Source organism: Dendrobates tinctorius, unplaced genomic scaffold, assembly GCF_039654945.1.
Source record: "Dendrobates tinctorius isolate UK_male_01 unplaced genomic scaffold, ASM3965494v1 ptg000063l, whole genome shotgun sequence".
In the NCBI taxonomy this organism is placed as follows: Eukaryota; Metazoa; Chordata; class Amphibia; order Anura; family Dendrobatidae; genus Dendrobates; species Dendrobates tinctorius.
This window is the reverse complement of record NW_027361731.1, coordinates 27,849,440-27,861,686: the sequence shown is the minus strand read 5'-3', so window position 1 is coordinate 27,861,686 and position 12,247 is coordinate 27,849,440. Positions and strand designations below refer to the sequence as shown.

The 12,247-nt window shown below is 53.0% G+C and overlaps 1 pseudogene; it reads left to right on the top strand.

Annotated features, from left to right (window-relative positions):
* Positions 1-3,015: 3,015 nt before the first annotated feature.
* On the top strand, positions 3,016-12,047 carry LOC141094043 (uncharacterized; annotated as a pseudogene).
* The last annotated feature ends 200 nt before the right edge of the window (positions 12,048-12,247 follow it).

Genomic DNA, 12,247 nt, shown 5'->3' with positions numbered 1-12,247 from the left:
GCAGTAGAGGAGGGCTGCAGTATAGAGGTGCGGTACAGGAGGGCTGCAGTATAAAGGTGCAGTACAGAGGTGCAGTACAGGAGGGCGCAGTATAGAGGTGCAGTACAGGAGGGCGCAGTATAGAGGTGCAGTACAGGAGGGCTGCAGTATAGAAGTGCAGTACAGGAGGGCTGCAGTATAGAGGTGCGGTACAGGAGGGCTGCAATATAGAGGTGCGGTACAGGAGGGCTGCAGTATAGGGGTGCAGTACAGGAAGGGTGCAGTATAGAGGTGCAGTACAGGAGGGCGCAGTATAGAGGTGCAGTACAGGAGGGCGCAGTATAGAGATGCAGTACAGGAGGGCTGCAGTATAGAGGTGCAGTACAGAAGGGCTGCAGTATAAAGGTGCAGTACAGGAGGGCTGCAGTATAAAGGTGCAGTATAGAGGTGCAGTACAGGAGGGCGCAGTATAGAGGTGCAGTACACGAGGGCGCAGTATAGAGGTGCAGTACAGGAGGGCTGCAGTATAGAGGTGCAGTACAGGAGGGCTGCAGTATAGAGGTGCGGTACAGGAGGGCTGCAATATAGAGGTGCGGTACAGGAGGGCTGCAGTATAGGGGTGCAGTACAGTAAGGGTGCAGTATAGAGGTGCAGTACAGGAGGGTGCAGTATAGAGGTGCAGTACAGGAGGGCGCAGTATAGAGGTGCAGTACAGGAGGGCTGCAGTATAGAGGTGCAGTACAGGAGGGCTGCAGTATAGAGGTGCAGTATAGAGGTGCAGTACAGGAGGGTGCAGTATAGAGGTGCGGTACAGGAGGGCTGCAGTATAGGGGTGCAGTACAGGAAGGGTGCAGTATAGAGGTGCAGTACAGGAGGGCGCAGTATAGAGGTGCAGTACAGGAGGGCGCAGTATAGAGATGCAGTACAGGAGGGCTGCAGTATAGAGGTGCAGTACAGAAGGGCTGCAGTATAAAGGTGCAGTACAGGAGGGCTGCAGTATAAAGGTGCAGTATAGAGGTGCAGTACAGGAGGGCGCAGTATAGAGGTGCAGTACACGAGGGCGCAGTATAGAGGTGCAGTACAGGAGGGCTGCAGTATAGAGGTGCAGTACAGGAGGGCTGCAGTATAGAGGTGCGGCACAGGAGGGCTGCAATATAGAGGTGCGGTACAGGAGGGCTGCAGTATAGGGGTGCAGTACAGGAAGGGTGCAGTATAGAGGTGCAGTACAGGAGGGTGCAGTATAGAGGTGCAGTACAGGAGGGCGCAGTATAGAGGTGCAGTACAGGAGGGCTGCAGTATAGAGGTGCAGTACAGGAGGGCTGCAGTATAGAGGTGCAGTATAGAGGTGCAGTACAGGAGGGTGCAGTATAGAGGTGCGGTACAGGAGGGCTGCAATATAGAGGTGCAGTAGAGGAGGGCTGCAGTATAGAGGTGCGGTACAGGAGGGCTGCAGTATAAAAGTGCAGTACAGAGGTGCAGTACAGGAGGGCGCAGTATAGAGGTGCAGTACAGGAGAGCGCAGTATAGAGGTGCAGTACAGGAGGGCGCAGTATAGAGGTGCAGTACAGGAGGGCTGCAGTATAGAGGTGCAGTACAGGAGGGCTGCAGTATATGGGTGCAGTACAGGAGGGGTGCAGTATAGAGGAACAGCACAGGAAGGGTGCTTTATAGAGGTGTCGTACAGGAGGGGGTGCAGTATAGACGAACAGTACAGGAGGGGGTGAAGTATAGAGGTGCACTACAGGAGGGGTGCAGTATAGAGGTGCAGTACAGGAGGAGTGCAGTATAGAGGGGCAGTAAAGGAGGGGTGCAGAATAGAGGTGCAGTACAGGAGGGTTGGAGAATAGAGGTGCAGTACAGGAGGGGTGCAGTGTAGAGGTGCAGTACAGGAGGGCTGCAGTACAGGAGGGCTGCAGTATAGAGGTGCAGTACAGGAGGGGTGCAGTGTAGAGGTGCAGTACAGGAGGGCTGCAGTACAGGAGGGCTGCAGTATAGAGGTGCAGAACAGGAGGGGTGCAGTAGAGAAGTGCAGTACAGGAGGGGTTCAGTATAGAGGTACAGGAGGGGTGCAGTATAGAGGTGCCGTACAGGAGGGGCTGCAGTACAGGAGGGGTGCAGTATAAAGGAACAGTACAGGAGGGGTGCAGTACAGGAGGGGGTGCAGTATAGAGGTGCAGTACAGGAGGGGTGCAGTATAGAGGTGCAGTACAGGAGGGGTGCAGTAGAGAAGTGCAGTACAGGAGGGGTGCAGTATAGAGGTACAGGAGGGGTGCAGTATAGCAGTGCCGTACAGGAGGGGGTGCAGTACAGGAGGGGTGCAGTATAGAGGTGCAGTACAGGAGGGGTGCAGTATAGAGGTGCAGTACAGGAGGGCGCAGTATAAAGGTGAAGTACAGGAGGGTGCAGTATAGAGGTACAGTACAGGAGGGCGTAGTATAGAGGTGCGGTACAGGAGGGCTGCAATATAGAGGTGCAGTAGAGGAGGGCTGCAATATAGAGGTGCTGTACAGGAGGGCTGCAGTATAAAGGTGCAGTACAGAGGTGCAGTACAGGAGGGTGCAATATAGAGGTGCAGTACAGGAGGGCGCACTATAGAGTTGCAGTACAGGAGGGTGCAGTACAGGAGGGTGCAGTATAGAGGTACAGTACAGGAGGGCGTAGTATAGAGGTGCAGTACAGGAGGGCGCAGTATAGAGGTGCAGTACAGGAGGGCGCAGTATAGAGGTGCAGTACAGGAGGGCTGCAGTATAGAGGTGCAGTACAGGAGGGCTGCAGTATAGAGGTGCAGTACAGGAGGGCTGCAGTATAGAGGTGCAGTACAGGAGGGCTGCCGTATAGAGGTGCGGTACAGGAGGGCTGCAATATAGAGGTGCGGTACAGGAGGGCTGTAGTATAGGGGTGCGGTACAGGAAGGGTGCAGTATAGAGGTGCAGTACAGGAGGGCTGCAGTATAGAGGTGCAGTACAGGAGGGCGCAGTATAGAGATGCAGTACAGGAGGGCTGCAGTATAGAGGTGCAGTACAGGAGGGCTGCAGTATAAAGGTGCAGTATAGAGGTTCATTATAGAGGTGCAGTACAGGAGGGCGCAGTACAGAGGTGCAGTACAGGAGGGCTGCAGTATAGAGGTGCATTACAGGAGGGCTGCAGGATAGAGGTGCAGTACAGGAGGGCTGCAGTATAGAGGTGCAGTACAGGAGGGTGCAGTATAGAGGTGCGGTACAGGAGGGCTGCAATATAGAGGTGCAGTAGAGGAGGGCTGCAGTATAGAGGTGCGGTACAGGAGTGCTGCAGTATAAAGGTGCAGTACAGAGGTGCAGTACAGGAGGGCGCAGTATAGAAGTGCAGTACAGGAGGGCTGCAGTATAGAGGTGCAGTACAGGAGGGCTGCAATATAGAGGTGCGGTACAGGAGGGCTGCAGTATAGGGGTGCAGTACAGGAAGGGTGCAGTATAGAGGTGCAGTACAGGAGGGCGCAGTATAGAGTTGCAGTACAGGAGGGCGCAGTATAGAGATGCAGTACAGGAGGGCTGCAGTATAGAGGTGCAGTACAGAAGGGCTGCAGTATAAAGGTGCAGTACAGGAGGGCTGCAGTATAAAGGTGCAGTATAGAGGTGCAGTACAGGAGGGCGCAGTATAGAGGTGCAGTACAGGAGGGTGCAGTATAGAGGTGCAGTACAGGAGGGCTGCAGTATAGAGGTGCAGTACAGGAGGGCTGCAGTATAGAGGTGCGGTACAGGAGGGCTGCAATATAGAGGTGCGGTACAGGAGGGCTGCAGTATAGGGGTGCAGTACAGGAAGGGTGCAGTATAGAGGTGCAGTACAGGAGGGCGCAGTATAGAGGTGCAGTACAGGAGGGCGCAGTATAGAGGTGCAGTACAGGAGGGCTGCAGTATAGAGGTGCAGTACAGGAGGGCTGCAGTATAGAGGTGCAGTATAGAGGTGCAGTACAGGAGGGTGCAGTATAGAGGTGCGGTACAGGAGGGCTGCAGTATAGAGGTGCAGTACAGGAGGGCTGCAGTATAGAGGTGCAGTATAGAGGTGCAGTACAGGAGGGTGCAGTATAGAGGTGCAGTACAGGAGGGCGCAGTATAGAGGTGCAGTACAGGAGGGCTGCAGTATAGAGGTGCAGTACAGGAGGGCTGCAGTATAGAGGTGCAGTATAGAGGTGCAGTACAGGAGGGTGCAGTATAGAGGTGCGGTACAGGAGGGCTGCAGTATAGAGGTGCGGTACAGGAGGGCTGCAGTATAAAGGTGCAGTACAGGAGGGCGCAGTATAGAGGTGCAGTACAGGAGAGCGCAGTATAGAGGTGCAGTACAGGAGGGAGCAGTATAGAGGTGCAGTACAGGAGGGCTGCAGTATAGAGGTGCAGTACAGGAGGGCTGCAGTATAAAGGTGCAGTATAGAGGTGCAGTACAGGAGGGCGCAGTATAGAGGTGCAGTACAGGAGGGCGCAGTATAGAGGTGCAGTACAGGAGGGCGCAGTATAGAGGTGCAGTACAGGAGGGCTGCAGTATAGAGGTGCAGTACAGGAGGGCTGCAGTATAGAGGTGCAGTACAAGAGGGCGCAGTATAGAGGTGCAGTACAGGAGGGCTGCAGTATAGAGGTGCAGTACAGGAGGGCGCAGTTTAGAGGTGCAGTACAAGGTGAAGTACAGTATAGGGGGTCCCATGGTCGGAGCGCTGTGTTTCGCTGCAGGTTTGGGATCCTATGACTGTGTAATGAGCTGCAGAGAGAAGGGATCTGTTGCGATGTGCTGCAGGGTGGGATCTGAGAGTCCCGCAGCCACCGACATTCGTCTGTTTCTCTGTCCCCGGTGACTGATGTGTTCAGCCACTAATGTAGCAAATCTCAGAGGCGGCCTCAGTGGTGCAGCTCAGACCGTCAGCCGCCCAGTGTGAACACCGCCCATGGTAAAACCGCGCCCCAGTGTGAATGCCGCCTGGGGCAAGCACCCCCCTGTCTTAGCCTGTACTCACCTGTCTGATGCCTTATGTTATATGTCTATAATAAAGATGGACGCCAGTCACTGCCGAGTCTTTATGTGTGCACGCTGCAGATTATTACTCCACACTGTTCTGCAGAGCATTGCTCCTCCACCTCCTGACAGATACATAGTGCTATATCCTGCAGATTATTACACCACTGCCCTCTGCAGAGCATCGCTCCTCCACCTCCTGACAGATACACAGTGATATATCCTGCAGATTATTACACCACTGACCTCTCTGCAGAGCATCGCTCCTCCACCTCTTGACAGATACACAGTGATATATCCTGCAGATTATTACACCACTGACCTCTCTGCAGAGCATCGCTCCTCCACCTCCTGACAGATACATAGTGCTATATCCTGCAGATTATTACACCACTGACCTCTCTGCAGAGCATCGCTCCTCCATCTCCTACCAGATACATAGTGCTATATCCTGCAGATTATTACACCACTGACCTCTCTGCAGAGCATCGTTTCTCCACCTACTGACAGATACATAGTGATATATCCTGCAGATTATTACACCACTGACCTCTCTGCACAGCATCGCTCCTCCACCTCCTGACAGATACATAGTGCTATATCCTGCAGATTATTACACCACTGCCCTCTCTGCAGAACATCGCTCCTCCACCTCCTGACAGACACATAGTGATATATCCTGCAGATTATTACTCCACTGACCTCTCTGCAGAGCATTGCTCCTCCATCTCCTGACAGATACACAGTGATATATCCTGCAGATTATTATACCACTGACCTCTCTGCAGAGCATCGCTCCTCCACCTCTTGACAGATACACAGTGATATATCCTGCAGATTATTACACCACTGACCTCTCTGCAGAGCATCGCTCCTCCACCTCCTGACAGATACATAGTGATATATCCTGCAGATTATTACACCACTGACCTCTCTGCAGAGCATCGCTCCTCTACCTCCAGACAGATACACAGTGATATATCCTGCAGATTATTACACCACTGACCTCTCTGAAGAACATCGCTCCTCCACCTCCTGACAGATACATAGTGATAGATCCTGCAGATTATTACACCACTGGCCTCTCTGCAGAACATCGCTCCTCTACCTCCAGACAGATACACAGTGATATATCCTGCAGATTATTACACCACTGACCTCTCTGAAGAACATCGCTCCTCCACCTCCTGACAGATACATAGTGATAGATCCTGCAGATTATTACACCACTGCCCTCTCTGCAGAACATCGCTCCTCCACCTCCTGACAGACACATAGTGATATATCCTGCAGATTATTACTCCACTGACCTCTCTGCAGAGCATTGCTCCTCCATCTCCTGACAGATACACAGTGATATATCCTGCAGATTATTATACCACTGACCTCTCTGCAGAGCATCGCTCCTCCAACTCTTGACAGATACACAGTGATATATCCTGCAGATTATTACACCACTGACCTCTCTGCAGAGCATCGCTCCTCCACCTCCTGACAGATACATAGTGATATATCCTGCAGATTATTACACCACTGACCTCTCTGCAGAGCATCGCTCCTCTACCTCCAGACAGATACACAGTGATATATCCTGCAGATTATTACACCACTGACCTCTCTGAAGAACATCGCTCCTCCACCTCCTGACAGATACATAGTGATATATCCTGCAGATTATTACACCACTGACCTCTCTGCAGAGCATCGCTCCTTCACCTCCTGACAGATACACAGTGATATATCCTGCAGATTATTACACCACTGACCTCTGCAGAGCATCGCTCCTCCACCTACTGACAGATACATAGTGCTATATCCTGCAGATTATTACACCACTGACCTCTCTGCAGAGCATCGCTCCTCCACCTCCTGACAGATACACAGTGATATATCCTGCAGATTATTACACCACTGACCTCTCTGCAGAGCATCGCTCCTCCACCTCCTGACAGATACACAGTGATATATCCTGCAGATTATTACACCACTGACCTCTCTGCAGAGCATCGCTCCTCCATCTCCTGACAGATACATAGTGCTATATCCTGCAGATTATTACACCACTGACCTCTCTGCAGAGCATCGTTTCTCCACCTCCTGACAGATACATAGTGATATATCCTGCAGATTATTACACCACTGACCTCTCTGCACAGCATCGCTCCTCCACCTCCTGACAGATACATAGTGATATATCCTTCAGATTATTACACCACTGACCTCTCTGCAGAGCATCGCTCCTCCACCTCCTGACAGATACATAGTGCTATATCCTGCAGATTATTACACCACTGACCTCTCTGCACAGCATCGCTCCTCCACCTCCTGACAGATACATAGTGATATATCCTGCAGATTATTACACCACTGACCTCTGCAGAGCATCGCTCCTCCACCTCCTGATAGATACATAGTGCTATATCCTGCAGATTATTACACCACTGACCTTTCTGCTGAATATCGCTCCTCCACCTCCTGACAAATACATAGTGATATATCCTGCAGATTATTACACCACTTTCCTCTCTGCAGAGCATCGCTCCTCCACCTCCTGACAGATACACAGTGATATATCCTGCAGATTATTACACCACTGACCTCTCTGCAGAGCATCGCTCCTCCACCTCTTGACAGATACACATTGATATATCCTGCAGATTATTACACCACTGACCTCTCTGCAGAGCATCGCTCCTCCACCTCCTGACAGATACATAGTGATATATCCTGCAGATTATTACACCACTGACCTCTCTGCAGAGCATCGCTCCTCCACCTCCTGACAGATACACAGTGATATATCCTGCAGATTATTACACCACTGACCTCTCTGCAGAGCATCGCTCCTCCACCTCCTGACAGATACATAGTGCTATATCCTGCAGATTATTACACCACTGACCTCTCTGCAGAGCATCGCTCCTCCATCTCCTGACAGATACATAGTGCTATATCCTGCAGATTATTACACCACTGACCTCTCTGCCGAGCATCGTTTCTCCACCTCCTGACAGATACATAGTGATATATCCTGCAGATTATTACACCACTGACCTCTCTGCAGAACATCGCTCCTCCACCTCCTGACAGATACATAGTGATATATCCTGCAGATTATTACACCACTGACCTCTCTGCAGAGCATCGCTCCTCCACCTCCTGACAGATACAGTGATAGATCCTGCAGATTATTACACCACTGACCTCTCTGCACAGCATCGCTCCTCCACCTCCTGACAGATACATAGTGCTATATCCTGCAGATTATTACACCACTGCCCTCTCTGCAGAGCATCACTCCTCCACCTCCTGACAGATACATAGTGCTATATCCTGCAGATTATTACACCACTGACCTCTCTGCAGGGCATCGCTCCTCCACCTCCTGACAGATACACAGTGATATATCCTGCAGATTATTACACCACTGACCTCTCTGCAGAGCATCGCTCCTCCACCTCTTGACAGATACACATTGATATATCCTGCAGATTATTACACCACTGACCTCTCTGCAGAGCATCGCTCCTCCACCTCCTGACAGATACATAGTGATATATCCTGCAGATTATTACACCACTGACCTCTCTGCAGAGCATCGCTCCTCCACCTCCTGACAGATACACAGTGATATATCCTGCAGATTATTACACCACTGACCTCTCTGCAGAGCATCGCTCCTCCACCTCCTGACAGATACATAGTGCTATATCCTGCAGATTATTACACCACTGACCTCTCTGCAGAGCATCGCTCCTCCATCTCCTGACAGATACATAGTGCTATATCCTGCAGATTATTACACCACTGACCTCTCTGCCGAGCATCGTTTCTCCACCTCCTGACAGATACATAGTGATATATCCTGCAGATTATTACACCACTGACCTCTCTGCACAGCATCGCTCCTCCACCTCCTGACAGATACATAGTGCTATATCCTGCAGATTATTACACCACTGCCCTCTCTGCAGAGCATCACTCCTCCACCTCCTGACAGATACATAGTGCTATATCCTGCAGATTATTACACCACTGACCTCTCTGCAGGGCATCGCTCCTCCATCTCCTGACAGATACACAGTGATATATCCTGCAGATTATTACACCACTGACCTCTCTGCAGAGCATCGCTCCTCCACCTCTTGACAGATACACAGTGATATATCCTGCAGATTATTACACCACTGACCTCTCTGCAGAGCATCGCTCCTCCACCTCCTGACAGATACATAGTGATATATCCTGCAGATTATTACACCACTGACCTCTCTGCAGAGCATCGCTCCTCTACCTCCAGACAGATACACAGTGATATATCCTGCAGATTATTACACCACTGACCTCTCTGCAGAACATCGCTCCTCCACCTCCTGACAGATACATAGTGATAGATCCTGCAGATTATTACACCACTGCCCTCTCTGCAGAGCATCGCTCCTCCACCTCCTGACAGATACACAGTGATATATCCTGCAGATTATTACACCACTGGCCTCTCTGCAGAGCATCGCTCCTCCACCTCCTGACAGATACACAGTGATATATCTGCAGATTATTACACCACTGACCTCTCTACAGAACATCGCTCCTCCACCTCCTGACAGATACAGTGATAGATCCTGCAGATTATTACACCACTGACCTCTCTGCAGAGCATCGCTCCTTCACCTCCTGACAGATACATAGTGATAGATCCTGCAGATTATTACACCACTGGCCTCTCTGCAGAGCATCGCTCCTCCACCTCCTGACAGATACACAGTGATATATCCTGCAGATTATTACACCACTGACCTCTCTGCAGAGCATCGCTCCTCCACCTCCTGACAGATACATAGTGCTATATCCTGCAGATTATTACACCACTGACCTCTCTGCAGAGCATCGCTCCTCCACCTCATGACAGATACACAGTGATATATCCTGCAGATTATTACACCACTGACCTCTCTGCAGAGCATCGCTCCTCCACCTCCTGACAGATACACAGTGATATATCCTGCAGATTATTACACCACTGACCTCTCTGCAGAGCATCGCTCCTCCACCTCCTGACAGATACACAGTGATATATCTGCAGATTATTACACCACTGACCTCTCTGCAGAGCATCGCTCCTCCACCTCCTGACAGATACATAGTGATATATCTGCAGATTATTACACCACTGACCTCTCTGCAGAGCATCGCTCCTCCACCTCCTGACAGATACACAGTGATATATCTGCAGATTATTACACCACTGACCTCTCTGCAGAGCATCGCTCCTCCACCTCCTGACAGATACATAGTGATATATCTGCAGATTATTACACCACTGACCTCTCTGCAGAGCATCTCTCCTCATGGTATGTTGCTCTGCAGATGGTCGCACACATGCTTTGGGTTAATGGTCAGTGCTCCGGTTTCCTCGCTCTCTGCAGCGCCCACTGCTGTCGGACTGTCGTGGTGCAGGGCCTCACAGAGCTGCTCTCTCAAGGCGAATTAACAAAGTCGGGACAGCGCAGATCCGTGTACAGACCCGTGTCTGGTCAGCGGCATGATTGTTTTCTTTTCCGGCTCTGTCCTACGGCACATGAAGGCTCAGAGTGCCCCTCTCCAGCACGCTCACCCGAGGAGCGCTCCCCCCTCCAGCACGCTCACCTGAGGAGCGCTCCCCCCTCCAGCACGCTCACCCGAGGAGCGCTCCCCCCTCCAGCACGCTCACCCGAGGAGCGCTCCCCCCTCCCGCACGCTCACCCGAGGAGCGCTCCCCCCTCCCGCACGCTCACCCGAGGAGCGCTCCCACCTCCAGCACGCTCACCCGAGGAGCGCTCCCCCCTCCCGCACGCTCACCCGAGGAGCGCTCCCCCCTCCAGCACGCTCACCCGAGGAGCGCTTTCCCCTCCCGCACGCTCACCCGAAGAGCGCTCCCCCCCCCGCACACTCACCCGAGGAGCGCTCCCCCCTCCAGCACACTCACCCGAGGAGCGCTCCCCCCTCCAGCACGCTCACCCGAGGAGCGCTCCCCCCTCCAGCACGCTCACCCGAGGAGCGCTCCCCCCTCCCGCATGCTCACCCGAGGAGCGCTCCCCCCTCCAGCACGCTCACCCGAGGAGCGCTCCCCCCCCCGCACGCTCACCCGAGGAGCGCTCCAGCACGCTCACCCGAGGAGCGCTTTCCCCTCCCGCACTCTCACCCGAAGAGCGCTCCCCCCTCCCGCACACTCACCCGAGGAGCGCTCCCCCCTCCAGCACGCTCACCTGAGGAGCGCTCCCCCTCCAGCACGCTCACCCGAGGAGCGCACCCCCTTCCGCACGCTCACCCAAGGAGCGCTCCCCCCTCCAGCACGCTCACCCGAGGAACGCTTTCCCCTCCCGCACGCTCACCCGAAGAGCGCTCCCCCCTCCCGCACACTCACCCGAGGAGCGCTCCCCCCTCCAGCACGCTCACCCGAGTAGCGCTCCCCCTCCAGCACGCTCACCCGAGGAGCGCTCCCCCCTCCAGCACGCTCACCCGAGGAGCGCTTTCCCCTCCCGCACGCTCACCCGAAGAGCGCTCCCCCCTCCCGCACACTCACCCGAGGAGCGCTCCCCCCTCCCGCACACTCACCCGAGGAGCGCTCCCCCCTCCCGCACGCTCACCCGAAGAGCGCTCCCCCCTCCCGCACGCTCACCCAAGGAGCGCTCCCCCCTCCCGCACGCTCACCCGAGGAGCGCTCCCCCCTCCCGCACACTCACTCGAGGATTGCCCACCCTTCCCGCACGCTCACCCGAGTGCCCACCCCTCCCGTACGCTCAGTCTCTACCTTAAGGCTAAGTGCACACGTTGCAGAAAATTTCTGCACAAAAACCTGAATAACCTCCCCGAAAAAGGCACCTATTTTTCCGCGGCGGTTTTTGTGCGTTTTTTGCGCGGTTTTGATGCGTTTTTGATGCGTTTTTTACCGCAGCGGTTTCTAAACGCATTGGAGAAGCCAAAACCGCTGAAAAATCTGCAAAATTAATGTGCATGCTGCGGTTTTTACCGCGATGCGGTTTTTTCGCGGTAAAAAACGCATCAATGTGCACAAAAAGTGCAAAATGCATAGAAATGACTGTGCACCTTATTTTTAGCGGTTTTATAGTGAAAACCGTGGTAAAAACCGCTAAAAAAACGCTGTGTGTGAACACAGCCTAACAATCTCCAGTATCCAGGAGATGCAGGAAAGATATATATCTTTAGGCTGAGTGCAGACGGAGTTTTGAGCCCTGCGGATTTTTCCGTGCAGAATGGAAGAAAACCGCAGGTCAAATGACCTGCATTTTTC